The sequence below is a fragment of the Mustela nivalis genome (genome assembly GCF_964662115.1).
Source record: "Mustela nivalis genome assembly, chromosome: 7".
NCBI lineage: Eukaryota > Metazoa > Chordata > Mammalia > Carnivora > Mustelidae > Mustela > Mustela nivalis.
Genome location: NC_139026.1, coordinates 122,334,203 through 122,351,499, shown reverse-complemented (window position 1 = coordinate 122,351,499; position 17,297 = coordinate 122,334,203). Strand labels below are relative to the sequence as shown.

At 42.9% G+C, this 17,297-nt stretch overlaps 1 long non-coding RNA gene across 1 annotated transcript; it reads left to right on the top strand.

Annotated features, from left to right (window-relative positions):
* Positions 1–494: 494 nt before the first annotated feature.
* On the top strand, positions 495–17,196 carry LOC309869067. The gene is made up of 4 exons (XR_014313969.1): positions 495–659; positions 10,781–10,874; positions 13,661–14,187; positions 17,114–17,196. It is a non-coding gene; the product is annotated as an uncharacterized lncRNA (long non-coding RNA).
* Positions 17,197–17,297: the final 101 nt, after the last annotated feature.

The following is a 17,297-nucleotide window of genomic DNA, read 5'->3' as shown; positions in this document are numbered from 1 at the left end:
GACCCAGAAACAGGACCCCATCAAGACAAGAAAACAGAACTGGGAGAGGGAGAGGGGGAAGAGGGGAGAGTTGTGAAAGGAGAGGGTCTGAGAGTAAGTTTGGGCCAAAGATAAAAAAGGACTTTAAATACCAGACTTACACCCTATCCTTAACCCCTAACCCCAACCCAGCAGTAATCTGGGCTTTTATTCTCTGGAGTCTCTGAACTGCAAAATACGCTAACTCGAACCCCTAACCAAGAAAAAAAAGGGGGGGGTGGATTTCATATGCGGTAAGAACTTGAGTTAGTAATGAAGAAACTGACACCGCTCGCCAGTAACACGCAGCTTGAGGTTGTGCGTCCAAACTGCCCAAAGCTTGGAAGCCAAGGGGGAAGAAAATCCGAATCTAAATGGGAAAAAGGCGGATGCGCCCTCTTCTGGCATCTGGGAAGGATTCAGTTTCACTTTTTAGACCGCCTGCTTCAGTCAGGTTCCCCCTGCCTCGTCTTTCACACCACTCTTGAGTTAATAATCTCTAAAATTGGGCGGAGGGGTAGCAAGTCAGTCCCTGCCCCACCCCCAACACCCAGTTTCCGAGGGTCCCTCCTGAGCCTGTCTGGGTGCCTGGGGTGAGTCCTATTCCCACTGGGTTTCCTTCTATTTCAAACCATATTAAGGTAAGATAAAACTAGGATGTGGGGGCGGGGAGGCAGGGAAGGAAGGTCATACACAGGTTGCACTCAGCTGAGGAGTAGTAAGTAAGGTTGGAGTTGAATTTCTGGTAGAGAAATGGTCAAGGGAGTTTTCTCAGCAGTCGGGGAAGGGGGCCTCTGACTTACCACTTAGTAGCTCCGTGACCTTGGGCAGTTACCCGATCTTGCCGATCTTGACGTGCTGCATTCTCTTTATCCGCAAAGTACAAGAAGTTCTGAGAACTTTGCCTTTCTTAGTTCATTTTGCGGCAAAATATGACCTCCACTGATGAAGAGTTATTTACAGTCCTTAGACCACCACTTCATGGGATTATTTATTTCATTGAAGACATTAATTAGTTAGTTTGAGATCTGCTTCGGACACTCTTGGGAAGTTACGTTATACAAATTACATACTTTGTAATACATTCCTGTCTCACCTTTCTAAAATCCAAAAAATTCTGAATTCTGAAACTGGAGCTTGCTCAGACTGCTTTAAATAAGGAATCTAGATCTAGAGCCCCTACTGCCTATGGCCATTGGGAGGATGGGGGGCTAGGACGAGTGAAAGTAACAGGGGGGCACAATGTCATTACTGTTGTTGCTGGTGTTAAGCCTGACTGGTCCGGGGTGGTGCCTCCTTCCTCTCACTCTTCCGGGAGTAGTTGGAATCTAAGTGTAGATTAAAAAAACTGAAATTATTATGAGCTTTTAGCTGTTCACTGATGTGGTTTTGTGGTAGGCAAATGCAAAGCAGTGTGGCAGCATAGTCAGTGAGATACTCATTTATTTCATGCTTTCTGTGCTCCTGCCCCTCCCCCTCCCCCGCTGTTTGGAGAAGGCAGCCCATCCTTTCATGGCTGCTACCTCAAGGGCATTTGCAGGACTCTTGGAAAAACATGCTTTTTATTTCTATTAATTAGTTTATGTATTAAATATTTTATTTATTAATTTGACAGAGAGAGACACAGCGAGAGAGGGAATACAAGCAGGGGGAGTGGGAGAGGGAGAGCTGACTTTCTGCAGAGCATGGAACCTGATGCGGGGCTCAATCCCATGACACCGGGATCATGACCTGAGCTGAAGGCAGACACGCAGGTGCCTCAAACAAGCTTTTATATGCAATCTATCTCAGGTATCCTGGAGGAAAGTGGAGAGAGGCCAGGTGATGTGTGTCCAAGCAAAATGAGCAAGACTTTTAGTTTCTTAAAAAAATAAAATAAAATAAAGAAGAAAGTTTTATCAGAGCCCAAGTGAGGACAACTTCCCTGGATCCACAATCTTTACAAAGGGGAGAGTGCTCCCGAGAAAGAAGGTTTGATCCAGGATTATATATGTCTTTTTTACATCCAGGGTTACAATTCACCATGACATAAGACATTTCAGAAAATTACAAACTTTATCTTAGATTTAAGTGTGGTCAAGGGTGCAGCCTTCAGAGGTAGGGGAGTAGGGAGAGTCTTACTCTTCTCTCTAGAAATGTTTCTTTCTTTTCTTTTTTTTTTTTTTTAAAGATTTTATTTATTTATTTGACAGACCGAGGTCACAAGTAGGCAGAGAGGCAGGCAGAGAGAGGGCAGGGATAGAGGTGGGGGAAGCAGGCCCACTGCTGAGCAGAGAGCTCCATGCAGGGCTCGATCCCAGGACCCCTGGACCATGACCTGAGCCAAAGGCTTTAATCCACTGAGCCACCCAGGGGCCCCTAGAAATGTTTCTTTTAGGTGATTTGCTAATGAAGCAGATGCAAAAAGTGTGCTCTCAGCGGAAATAGTGCCCATGCTCTAAAGTTTGGTCAAATTGTTCTGACCTTGGTAAAAGTTAAAAATACAGCTTCCCTGAGATCCCTGGAGTAGAGCCCACAGCATTAAAAATTGAAATTTTCTTTATTAGGTGGAGGGCTTTTCAGCAGTTGGAGGGAAGGAAGCGTGACTCCCGCAAAGTGGGAGAGGGATAGAGCTTGGTGGTCTAATGAGCACCAAAGAGGCTTGGCTCAGCGCCTTTGCCTATAATGATACTGTGATTGAACCTCATGGTGACCAAAGAAAAAACATTGGTCAGTTTGGTATTGGAGGTTGGTATTGGCAAGGAGGAACAGCTTTAGGTTCATGGATTCTAAAGTGAACATAACTACACAAAGAATTTCTTAAATAATTCTGTTCTTAAGTAATTCTGTTCTCTAAACCCACTTTGGCTTCCTTGTGAAATGATTCTCTGCAGTAAACAAACTTATTATTTATTTAATCATTCACACTTCCATTCACATCTGTATGATTGTGGAAAACAAGGAGTATGTAGGCTGGTAACCCATAAGAAAATTGCAGTAAGGTGGTCACAAAGCCTGTACCATCTTAACACATTTCCAGTGGAAAATATTTGGTTTTGAATGTTTATTTGTTTATTGTTCAGTTTATTATTTTTCTCTTGATTAAATGCTTTTTTGGTTGTATTAAACCATGTATGTTGCAGCTTAACAATAAAGAAAGGTCTATGGGAAAAAAAAAAAACAATTATACTATAGATCTGTCTGTACCATGATTCCATAGATATGAGATGTCTGGAAAAGGGAAACCGAGAGAAACAGAAAGCAGACCTGTGGTTCCCTGGGGCTGGGAGTGGCCTTGACTGCAAGTGAGCTCAAGGGAATTATGGGGGTTGATGAAAATATTCTAAAACGGGGTTGTCATGATCATTGTACAACTCTATCGGCATAATTAGAATCATTGAGCTTACAATGGGTGAAATTTATAGGGTGTTAATGATACCTCAATAGAGTTGCAAAACCAACACCAAGAAGCACCCTGGAAACTTAAGTTATAATTAATTAATCATGAGGTCTGACGAAGGGTACGTCTGTCCCTTCTTCTGAGAATGGGTTCCTCGAAAAAGTTCAATGCATTACCACATGACCCTGTAATTCCTCTCCTAGGCACAGTCTCCCAAAGGATTGAAAACAAGGACTCAAACAAGTGTGTGTATTTCCTTTTACAGTTATCTGGCACTGTAGCATCTGCCTGTAAGAGGGGTGAGGTGTATAGTTGAAACTTCCATCAGAATGAGGCTCTGCGAATAGAGTCTAACCTGCCATCAGTTTGCAAGCCAAGTATCTTGAGTGCCAGGAACAATGGCCTTGCTTTATGAAAAGCCAGAGCACAGTGTGTGTAGTCTGTGTATAATTCCTCTCCTTTGCCTCATGTCTATAAATCTTGAAACAGTAATCTCGTTGGGGAGGACTCTGTTAATCTTTTAGGTGATCATTGGTCCTCTGTGAACATTAAAAAAAAAAACAAAACCATAGTATACGAAGTAAAACTGATAAGCATCAGTTACTTCCTGCTCCTGTCCATTATGTACACCCAGAAGTTATCCTAGACTTCCCCCATGTTTTCTCTCAAGGCAAAGCAGAGCGTAGATTACACATTAAATTCTTGTTTCCTTGTTTTGCTATAGAACTGTTAAAAATTCCTGGAATAAAATTTTCTGTTCGGGTACTTCTGAGTCAGACCAGTGATTTTGGAGCATAATCCCTCCAAAACACCACAGCTCTCGGTCATGGTCTGAAAAACACTGCCATTGTCTTTGTCAGATGCCTGGCCAGTGGGAAATGGCCTGGGTGGTTTTCTACATAGTTCCTTGCTTCTGGTTAAATAATTCATCTGTCACTGTTGAAGCCCATGTGATTTGTCTTTATTCCATCTCACTTATTCTTTCCCAGAATGAAATTTCTCCCTTCTTAGAAGGGCAGGGTGGTATCGGGGACCCAGTCCTGGGTATCAGGCTACCTGGGTCTGGCCTGAGAACACATGAAGGAGTAGAGTTCCTCGGCTCTTGGCCTCTGTATCATGAGGTAGAGAGGCTGGATCAGTGATCTCTTTGCTTACCTCCAGCTCTGAGAAAGCGGCATTCCTTTTGGTTCATTATATTTGGCATCCTGTCTTAGCAGATGTCAAATGAACTTAACTTCAGTTTAGACTTCTTTTTTCTTATGTTAATTGCGGTTCTCTAGAGAAACAACTGATAGGATATATGTGTGTGTGTCCATATAATTTTATTTTGATTTTGCAATTTGAACTTTATGTATATAATATATTTATTATAAGGAATTGGCTCATGCCAATAAAAGCTGACAGGTTTCTAGATCTGCAGTTGGCAAACTGAGCCCCAGGAGAGCTGCTGGTGTAATTCTAATCCAAAAGATGGCAGGTTTGAGACCCATGAAGTTTCTGTTTCAGCTGGAGCCTGACGGCAGGAAAAAATTATGTGTCAGCTCAAGGCAGTCAAGCAGGAAGAGTTTCTTCTTATTTGGGGGGAGGGTCAGCATCCAATTCTATTCATGCCTTCAACTGATTGGATGAGACCCACCCACACTAGGGAGAACAATCTGCTTTATTCCATCTTAGCCATTTAAATGTTAAACTCATTCCCAAATTCCCTTATGGAAATATCCAGAATAGTGTTTTTCCAAATATCTGGGTACCCCACAGCCCAGTCATGTTGACACAAAATTAACTGTCATATTTCTATAGAGGCTGGCTTAATGCTTGGCTAGTTAAATGATCACAAATGATGTTGCAATTTGAAAAGTCACAAGTCCCCTGAGAAAATGTATTCATACATGGCTTTCAAAGAGACTATAAAAAACCTGGACAAAAAATCTTAGCTGCAGGGCGCCTGGGTGGCTCAGTGGGTTAAGCCGCTGCCTTCGCCTCAGGTTATGATCTCAGGGTCCTGGGATCAAGTCCCGCATCAGGCTCTCTGCTCAGCAGGGAGCCTGCTTCCTTCTCTCTCTCTCTGCCTACTTGTAATCTCTCTCTGTCAAATAAATAAATAAAATCTTTAAAAAAAAAATCTTAGCTGCAAATATCTTCTCCCATTCCGTGGGTTGCCTCTTTGTTTTTTTGACTGTTTCCTTTGCTGTGCAGAAGCTTTTGATCTTGATGAAGTTCCAAAAGTTTATTTTCGCTTTTGTTTCTTTTGCCTTTGGAGACATATCTTGAAAGAAGTTGCCGTGGCTGATATCAAAGAGATTACTGCCTATGTTCTCCTCTAGGATTCTGATGGATTCCTGTCTCACGTTGAGGTCTTTTATCCATTTTGAGTTTATCTTTGTGTACGGTGTAAGAGAATGGTTGAGTTTCATTCTTCTACATATAGCTTTCCGGTTTTCCCAGCACCATTTATTGAAGAGACTGTCTTTTTCCCACCGTATATTTTTTCCTGTTTTGTCGAAGATTAATTGACCATAGAGTTGAGGGTCCATATCTGGGCTCTCTACTTTGTTCCACTGGTCTATGTGTCTGTTTTTATGCCAGTACCATGCTGTCTTGGTGAGCACAGCTTTGTAATAAAGCTTGAAATCAGGTAACGTGATGCCCCCAGCTTTATTTTTGTTTTTCAACATTTCCTTAGCGATTTGGGGTCTCTTCTGATTCCATACAAATTTTAGGATTATTTGCTCCAGCTCTTTGAAGAATACCGGTGGAATTTTGATCGGAATGGCATTAAAAGTATAGATTGCTCTAGGCAGTATAGACATTTTAACAATGTTTATTCTTCTGATCCAAGAGCATAGAATGGTCTTCCATCTATTTGTGTCTTCTTCAATTTCTTTCATGAGTGTTCTGTAGTTCCTCGAGTACAGATCCTTTACCTCTTTGGTTAGGTTTATTCCCAGGTATCTTATGGTTCTTGGTGCTATAGTAAATGGAATCGATTCTCTAATTTCCCTTTCTGTATTTTCATTGTTAGTGTATAAGAAAGCCACTGATTTCTGCACATTGACTTTGTATCCTGCCATGTTGCTGAATTGCTGTATGAGTTTTAGTAGTTTGGGGGTGGAGTCTTTTGGGTTTTCCATATAAACAAGATATTTGCAAATGACAGTACAGACAAAAGGTTGATATCCAGGATCTATAATGAACTCCTCAAACTCAACACACACAAAACAGGCAAACATATCAAAAAATGGGCAGAAGATATGAACAGACACTTCTCCAATGAAGACATACAAGTGGCTATCAGACACATGAAAAAATGTTCATCACTAACCCTCAGGGAGATTCAAATTAAAACCACATTGAGATATCACCTTACACCAGTTAGAATGGCCAAAATTAACAAAACAGGAAGCAACATGTGTTGGAGAAGATGTGGAGAAAGGGGAACCCTCTTACACTGTCGGTGGGAATGCAAGTTGGTGCAGCCTCTTTGGAGAACAGAGTGGAGATTCCTCAAGAAATTAAAAATAGAGCTTCCCTATGACCCTGCAATTGCACTCCTGGGTATTTACCCCAAGGATACAGATGTCGTGAAAAGAAGGGCCATCTGTACCCCAATGTTTATAGCAGCAATGGCCACGGTCGCCAAACTATGGAAAGAACCGAGATGCCCTTCAACAGACAAATGGATAAGGAAGATGTGGTCCATATACACTATGGAGTATTATGCCTCCATCAGAAAGGATGAATACCCAACTTTTGTAGCAACATGGACAGGACTGGAAGAGATTATGCTGAGTGAAATAAGTCAAGCAGAGAGAGTCACTTATCATATGGTTTCACTTATTTGCGGAGCATAACAAATATCATGGAGGACAAGGGGTGTTAGAGAGGAGAAGGGAGTTGGGGTAAATTAGAAGGGGAGGTGAATCATGAGAGACTATGGACTCTGAAAAACAATCTGAGGGGTTTGAAGTGGCAGGGGGGTGGGAGGTTGGGGTACAGGTGGTGGGTATTATAGAGGGCACGGATTGCATGGAGCACTGGGTGTGGTGAAAAAATAATGAATACTGTTTTTCTGAAAATAAATAAATTGAAAAAATTAAGAAAAAATCTTAGCTGGATTGTCAATGACCTTTTGTACCCACAAAACCTCAGTGTTCCCCTCAGTAGACTACATTAGCCCTTTTCTGGTTTTGTGGACAGAGGTTCTTTTCCCCTGTCATAGGCCAATAGACGGTTATTAAGTTCATAGACATGATAGCCTGCTGGGCAGGAAATCAGCTTTCTTTCGGGTTGGTCTCCTCAGATCTTCACAACTGGACTCCAGGAGCACATTTCTTTCCTAAGCTCCATGGGTCAGTTCTCCAGCAAATAGGCTTTAAATTTTGCAACCAGTGACTCCATTGATATTCCTGCTCTCATCCACTCCTCTTTCTAGTTCCACTGGAAACTAAGGGAAGAAATGACTTTGATTACACAGGAATTGTTCCAATGTGGAAGTCACATCAAGCAATTCACATAAAGCAGTTCTCCCCAAGTTAATGTGATCCAATTCCAGGGAGGCGGGGAAAAGTCCCAGCCAAAATACACTTCTTGCAGAGACAATTGGATATTCATGGAATATTATGGCACTGGTGGCCAAGATTTGAAAAGCTGGCTGTGAAAACTCTAAGAGGAAGGTCTATTTGTGAACTTGGAAGTGCTGAGGCATTATTTCCCACTGCCATGATTTCAGAGATCTTACATAAATGTAGAGCTTTCCCATTCATTGGGTCTTATTGAAATTCTGGAAAACTGCTTCATTCTGTTTATTCTAGAAAGAAAGGAAGAGTCTCTGTGGATCTTTTTATAAAGTAATTTCCTGTCTACCTTGGCTCACATCCTCATGAATTCTTTATTCACCTTCAGTGCAAAAGTATATTTTTGTTGAGTCAGTGCAAAAGTATATTTTTGTTGATTCTGGCTTGGTTGGTCCAAGTGTACCTTGTTTGTCTACGTGTTCATGAAATCTCACTCAGCAATTTCTCTCTGCTCCGGGCACCCTTTCTTCCTGCTCCTATCTCCCACCCTCTGATTTCACACCCTCACTCTCTGTTTGTGTTGTCGCCCTTTCCCCCTGGAAGGCTGTGTGATATAGCCATGACACCTGGGTGTGTTTTCAATGCAGATTGTTACCTTTCCAGAGCCTTTTGCATTTAAGATCATTTCTAACATTGTAATAAAAACTTTGTCTAGTAGAGGAGCTCCAGGGATCTGCCAGCAGGGGAGGAATTCTTTTTAGGGTTGGGCCCTTCACAGTAAGCTTGAAATTGGACCTACTGGGGACCTCCATCTCAGCTACAAAAATGTCACATAGTTGACTCTGTCATAAAAAGGGGGATACATTTGGGAGTTTTTATAGAGGTGGAGTGGACAGAATTTCAGGATGATGAGATGGGGCAGGTGAGAAGTAGAGAACAGTTGAAGACAATTAGAAATTTCTGCCCTGGGTGACCAGATAGATGGGCAGCAGCATCAGTGGGAAGGCGATTAGTCCTGTCTGAAGAATTTGAAGAATGTGTGGAACAGGTAAATAAAATACCTGTGGGATAACTGTGTGATATCCACAACCACTTGGGGAAATGAACCTCAAGAGAGAGATTAATGTCAAAAGCTATAGTGCCATGAGAAGGCTGGGTGCAGAGAAGTAAGTTTGAAACTTGGAGACTTTAGTCAATCAATTTCAAGTTTACTGTGAAGGGCCCAAACCTAAAAAGAATTCCTCCCCTGCTGGCGGATCCCTGGAGCTCCTCTAATAGACAAAGTTTTTATTACAATGTTAGAAATGATCTGAAATGCAAAAGTTCAAAAGAATAAAGCAATAATACTAAAATGTTTGGTTGTGTTCTTTATTTGATTAAATATACTTACACATGCTAAATAATAAACTCATTATATAAAAATGACTCTACAGATTTGATCATTATATGTAAGCTGCAGGATGTAGTTTATATGGTTGGCTATGTATTTCTTGAATCTTAGTCAAACCCTAGAGAATTTGGGGAGACAATTTATTCTAAAGCTAATTCTACATGTATCTCAATATTTAGTTAATAAAAAAATGTTTTTCTCCTTCTCATCCTGTCTCCTTGATGCTGCTTAATGCCTCATTTACTTCTTTTGCTTAATTTTTTGGAGATAAGAGCAGGCAAATGAGAGACAACCTGTCTCGTTATATTTACTCGGTGGCTTTGATTATTTTTATAATGTTATCCATGGGAGATCTGCACCTTCCTGGTGCTCATGTTACCTTTCAATATAAAAAACCCCCTATTCAACATGATTCATCCTACTTAGTGGCTTGTACTAATTACAGTCGATCTCAACTCCACTGCATTTAGGGGATGTCTTCTTATCATTTTCCTTTCTTGTATTTGTAAACACTGGTTTGCTCCTTTCATATTTCCCCCTCCTTTATTCCAAGATTTATATCTCTGTTATGGAATTAGAATCCTTCTCTCTTTGGAATAGCATGGTCCTTCCCAAAACTATTTCTAAACTGTTGAATCTTTTCATGATCACTAAGAACCAATTTAAAAAAACGATAAAAAATGACTAAACTGTGGGGCACCTAGGTGGCTCTGTCATTTGGTTTCAGCTCAGGTCGTGATCTCATGGGTCTTGAGAGCCAGCCCCACACTGGGCTCTGCACTCAGCGTGGAGTCTGCTTGAGTTTCTTTCTCCCTCTTCTCCTCCCCCAAACTCACTCGCTCTTTCTGAAATAAATAAATAAATCTTTAAATAAAAGACTAAACGGTGAGTAAGTCTGCCCACACTTTCTGTACATAAATTTGCTAACATGACTTTACTGTGGTTTAGTCTTGCTAGGATTTGCTTGAGGCTGCTCTGCGTGGTTGTGCAGGCTGCTCGTGGCCCAGTGGTGCTTGGTGGCGGGGATGAGTGCAGGCAGCCACACAGCTAGTACTGTAAGCACCAAGCCATGCTTCTCCTTGGGGAAGCAATTTCTTTTTCTAATTTACACGAAGGACCTGCATGGATCAGCAGAGTCCTGGATTTGATCATTTTCTATAGCTCTTCAGGCTACGTTACTATAGAGACCTTGTCTTCACTTGAGCACACACAGAAAGTCTAGAAGAACTTATCAGTCTTGCCTTCAGCTTCCAGCTCTACATACCAGCCATTATGGAGTCACGAGGGGTGTGCGGTCACAGGCTCTGCTATGCAGCTAACTCCCTGCTCCCATTCTCCCCTGGTGCTGGACCATACTGGCCCCAACACAGCTAACATCTTATGGTCAGGAGGGAAGACCCTTCCCTGTCAGACCTCCTATTTTTCCCTTCTGTAACCCATAACACTTCTGTGCTTTTCTCTCACCCACCCCGCTTCCAGGGTTCTGACTCCTGTCATGCTGGTCTGCAGGGAATCCATCTGGTCTCACGGCTGCATGCTCTCATATTGATTCTTCATGGGGAGAGGAGCAGAGGTGAGCATAGAGAAGGGACAGGGGCAGCAGTGTCCAAGTTGTCTCTCGTGCTCTCCCCTGTGTCAGAGAGGTCTGGGAACTCTATTTCTGAGACTGCCTTTTCACGAGGCTTCGGGACAGGGCTTAGAAGGTGAGTCTGTTCCAGGCTAGGAAACTGTGAGTGCACCAAGTGTGGGGGCTTCAACAGATGGATTTGTGTTCCCTTTCACATTCCTTTGATGGTTCTCAGCCCCCAGGTTGTGGACATCTGTGACCACTGACAATGGTTTTCTATATTTTTCTGACTTCTGGGTGGCAGTTGCAACCTTTGGGCCACAGTTCTGGGGTCAAACCTGGAAATTAGGGGTGAATCCTTGATGCTCATTGTAGGAGCCTTTGTAGGGAATTAGAGTTTTACCCATAACTCCCCAAATATTGAGAACAACTGCTTTACATTTTAAATATCAGTGAGAGTGACTTTGCAAATGATATATCAGATAAAGGGCTGCTATCCAAGATCTATGAAGAACTTATCAAGCTCAACATCAAAAAACAAATAATCCAATCAAAAAATGGGCAGAAGACATGAGCAGACATTTCTCCAAAGAAGATATCCAGATGGCCAACAGGCACATGAAAAAATGCTCCACATCACTCAGCATCAGGGAAATACAAATCAAAACCACAATGAGATACCACCTCACACCAGTCAGAATGGCTAAAATTAACACGTCAGGAAATGACAGATGTCAGCGAGGATGCGGAGAACGAGAAACCGTCTTACACTGTTCGTGGGAATGCAAACTGGTGCAGCCACTCTGGACAACAGCTTCCTCAAGGAGTTAAAAACAGAGCTGCCTTATACCACAGCAATTCCACTACCAGGTATTTACCCCAAAGATACAAATGTAAGGATCGGAAGGGGCACATTCACCCTAATATTTATAGCACCAATAACCATAATAGCCAAACTATGGAAAGAGCCCAGATGTCCTTCAAAAGATGAATGTATAAAGAAGATATGGTGTACACACACACACACACACACACACACACACAGGAATACTATGCAGCCACCAAAAAATAAAATCTTGCCATTTGCAACCACATGAATGGAACTAGAGGGTGTTATGCTAAGTGAAATAAGTCAGTCAGAAACAGTCAATTATCATATAGTTTCTCTCATATTTGGAATATAAGAAACAGTGTAGAGGATTATAGGGGAAGGAAGGAATCAGAGAGGGAGACAAACTATGAGAGATTCTTAATTCTAGGAAGCAAACTAAGGGTTGCTGGAGGGGAGGTGGGGGGTGATGGGGTAACTGGGTGATGGGCATTAAGGAGGGCATGGGATGTGATGAGCACTGGGTGTTACACACAACTAATGAATCACTGAATTCTGTCTCTGAAACTAATGGTATATATATGGTGGCTGATTCAATTTAAAAAAAAAGAGTGACTTGAAACTGTGAGGCCAAGATATTTGGACATACCTGAAAAGGATAATAACCCGTGTATTTTGCATTTACAACTTATAAGTTTGGGTCTTCCTTTCATTTATCATTGGCATCATTGGGACATATTTACCATATAAACTCCTTGAGGAATTGAGATTATTCTGTTTATACTATTTGCTACTGTTCCCTTTCTTGGGCCTTCCTCCCTAGCAGCATATGGTGGACCCTCCCATTCCCCAAATAATTCCATCACTAAGTAAGTAAGGCCTTTTTTCTTTATCCTTTCTAATTAGTTTTTTATACCCAGATGCCTTAAGTGATATGGGACTCCCTGAATTTCCATTGTTTTTTGGGGGTGTATTTACAAGGTTTTTGGCCTGGAAGGGGTGATTGTGGGTCAAAAAGCCTTTGTTAAGCAAAGCTGAGGAAATTTTTCTTTCCATGGCCTTTAACATGGTGGCATGCATTATTCACACAGAATCCAGTATTTCCTGAATGCTCCTGACTAAGAACCTTTTTGCTCCATCCAAGAGCACTGAGGACCTCCAGTCGCTAAGCTCAGTGGATGTGTAACGGGATGAAGAATTGTTTTTAGCAGAAGAAGCTGACATTTCAAAATGGTTAGACATTTCTCTCTGTGGCTTGGAACACCTGGGTCATCTTGGAGCGGACCTTCTTTGTTCTGGAAAGGGTCATGGGAGTTGCCCCTTTTAGTTCCCGAGCTGCAGTGTTTCTGAGGGGAGTGTGCCCTAGCATGTTTACTTAATTTTTCCTTGGGCAGTGACTGGGTTCCTGGCTTGAGGGAGACCCCATGCCTTGACCATAGCTGAAGATTTCAGGGGGAAAGAGCTTTCAGGGCTGAAGGATGCTGACACTAGAAACTTTTTTCTTTTTTGTTTTGGCAGGGTCTTGGTGGGAGCTCTGAAAATAAGACCTCTCCTTTCCGTGGCCTTTCATAGGCTGACATGCATTATTCACACAGAATTCAGTTGTTCCCTAATGCTTTTTTAAAAAAATTATGTTATGTTAGTCACCATACAGTATATCATTAGTTTTTGATGTAGTGTTCCATGATTCATTGTTTGCGTATAACAACCAGTGCTCAACACAACACGCGCCCTCTTTAAAACCCATCGCTGGGCTACCCTATCCTCCTACCTCCCTCCCCTATGAAACCCGCAGATCATTTCCTGGAGTCCAGATTCTCTCGTGGTTCACCTCACCCTCTGATTCCATCCCCCTTCAGTTTCCCCTTCCTTTCCCTAACGTTCTCCAGGCTATTCCTTATGCTCCACAAATAAGTGTAACCATATAATAATTGACTTTCTCTGTTTGACTTATTTCACTCAGCATGATCTCCTCCAGTCCCATCCATGTTGATGCAAAAGTTGGGTATTCATCCTTTCTGATGGCTGAGTAATATTCCATTGTATATATGGACCACATCTTCTTTATCCATTCATCTGTCGAAGGCCTTCTCGGTTCCTTCCAGGATTTGGCTATTGTGGACATTGCTGCTTTGAACATTGGGGTGCATGTGCCCCTCCTGAATGCTTTTGACGAGAACCCTTTTGGGGTATCTTAGATCTTCCTCTCTGCCTCTCTGAACAAATTGAGACATAAGAGAGAAGAGCAGATGGAACAATTAACATTTTCCTTTCTGACTGATTAAGGCCTGGCTGGAGGGCATGGCTTATCTACTGGGCTTGCTAAGTTTTGACAGACCTGTCCACCCAGGCCTGTCCTGGCTACCACACGCTGGGGGCCCTAGAGAAGCAAAGAAGAACTCATGCTCTTGAGGGCAACTCCCTGTGAAGAGGAAAAACAGAAGGGAGGGAATAAGTGTACCCTTGATTCCTCCAAAATCTACCACTCAGGTAAGTCACCCTGCCTCCCCTTGGTTGGAGTAAATAAATGGACAGAAAGATCCAGAAGGGTGATCCCAGTGAGCTCCTTCCTGCCTTCCTTCCTGGAGGAAACACCTGGAATAAGGAAGACATGTCTCCTTGACATGTATTAGCATGACTAATGGAAGAGGGAGAACTAAAACAAGGTCAACTGGTGGGAGAGTACTTGGGGTACCCTGGGGTTCCTGATGGGGGGGCGCTTTCCATGCATGGTGGGTAAGTGATGCTGTCATTGCTTCTGTTTCCAAACACACCAGAATCATGGGGGTTCTTGGGGGAAAAGGACTGCGTGGTATGGTGTGTTCCATGGAGTGGTACGTGGGCTCAAGGTAATACTGAGGACACAGGTGATCTTGCCTCCCATGTCCAGAGGCAAGATCGTTGGGCTGGCAGCAACCTCAGATCCCTGGTTTCAAGACTCTGACACAAAACTGGTGGCTTTTAGCAGCGATACCATGGGCCACCTCTCTTGTCCCTTCTCTGTAAAGTGACACTTCTTGGGATGGCTATCTTTCAATGGGCTGTTGGCCCTTACAGCTGGGAGCTCACCATCCTGTGGTTTGAATACTAAAGAAATGCTGCTTTTTGTACCTCAAGAGTGATGGAGGCATGACTTCTAGCTCCTTCCCTTGTGTTATTTTCTTGATGCCTCTGCAGCATTTAACACCTGTGATCATAAACATAGCTCCTGGGTTCTCTTCACGCTGCCCTGAGTGCTCCGCCTAGCCTCCCTCACAGCTGAAATTTGTTTTCCTGATGTTCCTCATCGACATACTTCAAAGGTTAATGCTCAGTGCTCTTCCTTGCCCTGAAAAGTCTCTCTCCCTCTTCTGGTCCTGTGCTTGCTCTTCTCCCATCATCAGACCTTCATAACCAATTACCCACTGCAACCCTCAAAGCACCTCAAAATCAACACATTACAACCCCGAATTCATCATCTTGGCCAAACTGGCTTTCTCTCACTTTCTCCACCTCGATTCATGTCGTGATGTTCAGACAGTTGTATGAGTGAGTCATCAAGACCTGCCCCCTGTCCCCCACATTGAGTTAGTCATCAAGATCTGACCCTTAAAAAAAAACTTCTTAAGAGTTTCTGGAATCTAGTAGCATCTCTGCTTCCATCAGTGTTGTGTTGGTAAGTGACTAATAAACAACTCTGGGGGGAAGCCTTGATTTGGCACATTTACCTGATGTCTGTCCTTAAGTACTCCCACCATGGTTGATTTCCCATCCAAGGTTTAATAGTGTATCCCAAAATTTCTAGAAACTGCATGTGCTTTTGCAAGACGGCACAAGCCAGCTCCAGCACGCACCGGCCCCATCCCTCCTCAGTACTTCTCAGGCCATCCTTCTTCAAACTCCTCTCTCCCCTTAAGCCATTCTGCAGTCAACTGCTACACTCAGTTCTGACCATGCCACCCCCCTTCAGAAACGCTGCTGATGGCTTGCTGGGTGATTCACTCCACCTTATCAGTGCACTGTGCACTGACCCCTTAACAGTGCGCTGAGCTCTTAAGACAAAACCCTGCCTACAGCTCCAGTATCATTTCTTGGCTCCTATCTTTTTTTCCCTTTGAGGCTCGGCTCAACTGAAACCCCCCTCCACCATTTTTCAGGCTGAGTCAGCTGCCCCATCTCAATAATTTTTGATTACTGTGCTTATAATCTTGTATTTATGGGGTTTTGTTTTTGGTCTTTCTTACGAGTCTGTAAACTTCTCAAGGGAGAAATCATGTGTTTGTTTTCTTCACCTTGCTTTGTATACATGGAACAGTGGATTTCTCATTGAAATTAATCAATACAGAGTGTTTTTTAAATAAGGATTTTTTCTTTCCTTTTTGAAAAGATTTAGTTTATATATGTGTGTGAGAGAGAGCGAGCGCATGCGCACAAGAGAGCACAAGCCCGAGGTCTGAGAGGATGAGGGTGAAGCAGGCTTCCTGCTGAGCAGGTAGCCCAACTTTGGGTTCCGTTGGATCCTAGGACCCTGGGATCACGACCTGAGTCGAAAGCAGATGCTGAACCAACTGAGCCGCCCAGTTACCCCTGAAATCGATGGATAAATACTTCTTAATTACTAAAGTAAGATTATCAAAGTTCTGCAGGTGTGTGTGTGTGTGTGTGTGTGTGTGTGTGTGTGTGTGTGAGTGTGTGTGTGTACTGGGGATGAGGTGGGGGTTTGACATTGTCTATTTACCTGTCGCTGTGTAATAACTTCTCCCGCAGTTGTGGCTTAGAACAATAGCGGTTGTCTGTTCATGAACCTGGGGTTTAGTGGGGTCAGCTAGGCAGCCCTGCCCTAGTTTCTTCTGCAGAAACAGCTGCAGTCAGATGGGAGCTGAGCTCTTAAGACTCCCAGCTGCAGTCAGATGGGAGCTGGAGTGGGAGCCGTCTCAAAGACTTCTTTACCTCCACGTCTGGGAATACTCAAACGGTCGGGACTCCTCAGGACTCTGTCCCCACACACAGCTACCTCAGTGGCTGGACTCCTTCCGTATCACTGTCCTGCCACGATGACTGTCATCTGTCTATTCCCATGTTTGGAGGTTGTGGTCCCCCAACACTACAAGATGGCTTTGAGATATGCTTTTCCCACTTTCAGCGATGATGGACTAAGTTTTAGGTCAGAAGCTCCATGTTTTTTTTTTTTTTTTCAGTTCCTGAGGCTGAAACCTTTCCTGGGTCTTTCAGCAGCTGACCATTTGTCTCCTTAAAGTAACTAAAATGGTGACATTGTAAGCCAAGTAATCAAGAGAAAGCCCTGGGAGCTTTGATTGGTGGATCGTAGGTCCAAAAAAAAAAAAAAAAGAAGAAGAAGAAGAAGAAGAAAAAAAAAAGGTGAGTTTTTATTTTGAAAACCTGCAATTCATGTTTTCCTTCCCTGTCATCCCTCTAGGTCCTGATCTCTGCCACTGGGATGGGTAGTTTCCCATTCCCTCCATTGATCACAGATAACCTCTTCACCAGCAATTCACAATAGTGGAAGGCTTTTTGCACCCTATTTTGTGCAATAGAGAATGTCTTAAAAAGGAAAGTTTTTTTTTTTTAAAGATTTTATTTATTTATTTGACAGAGAGACA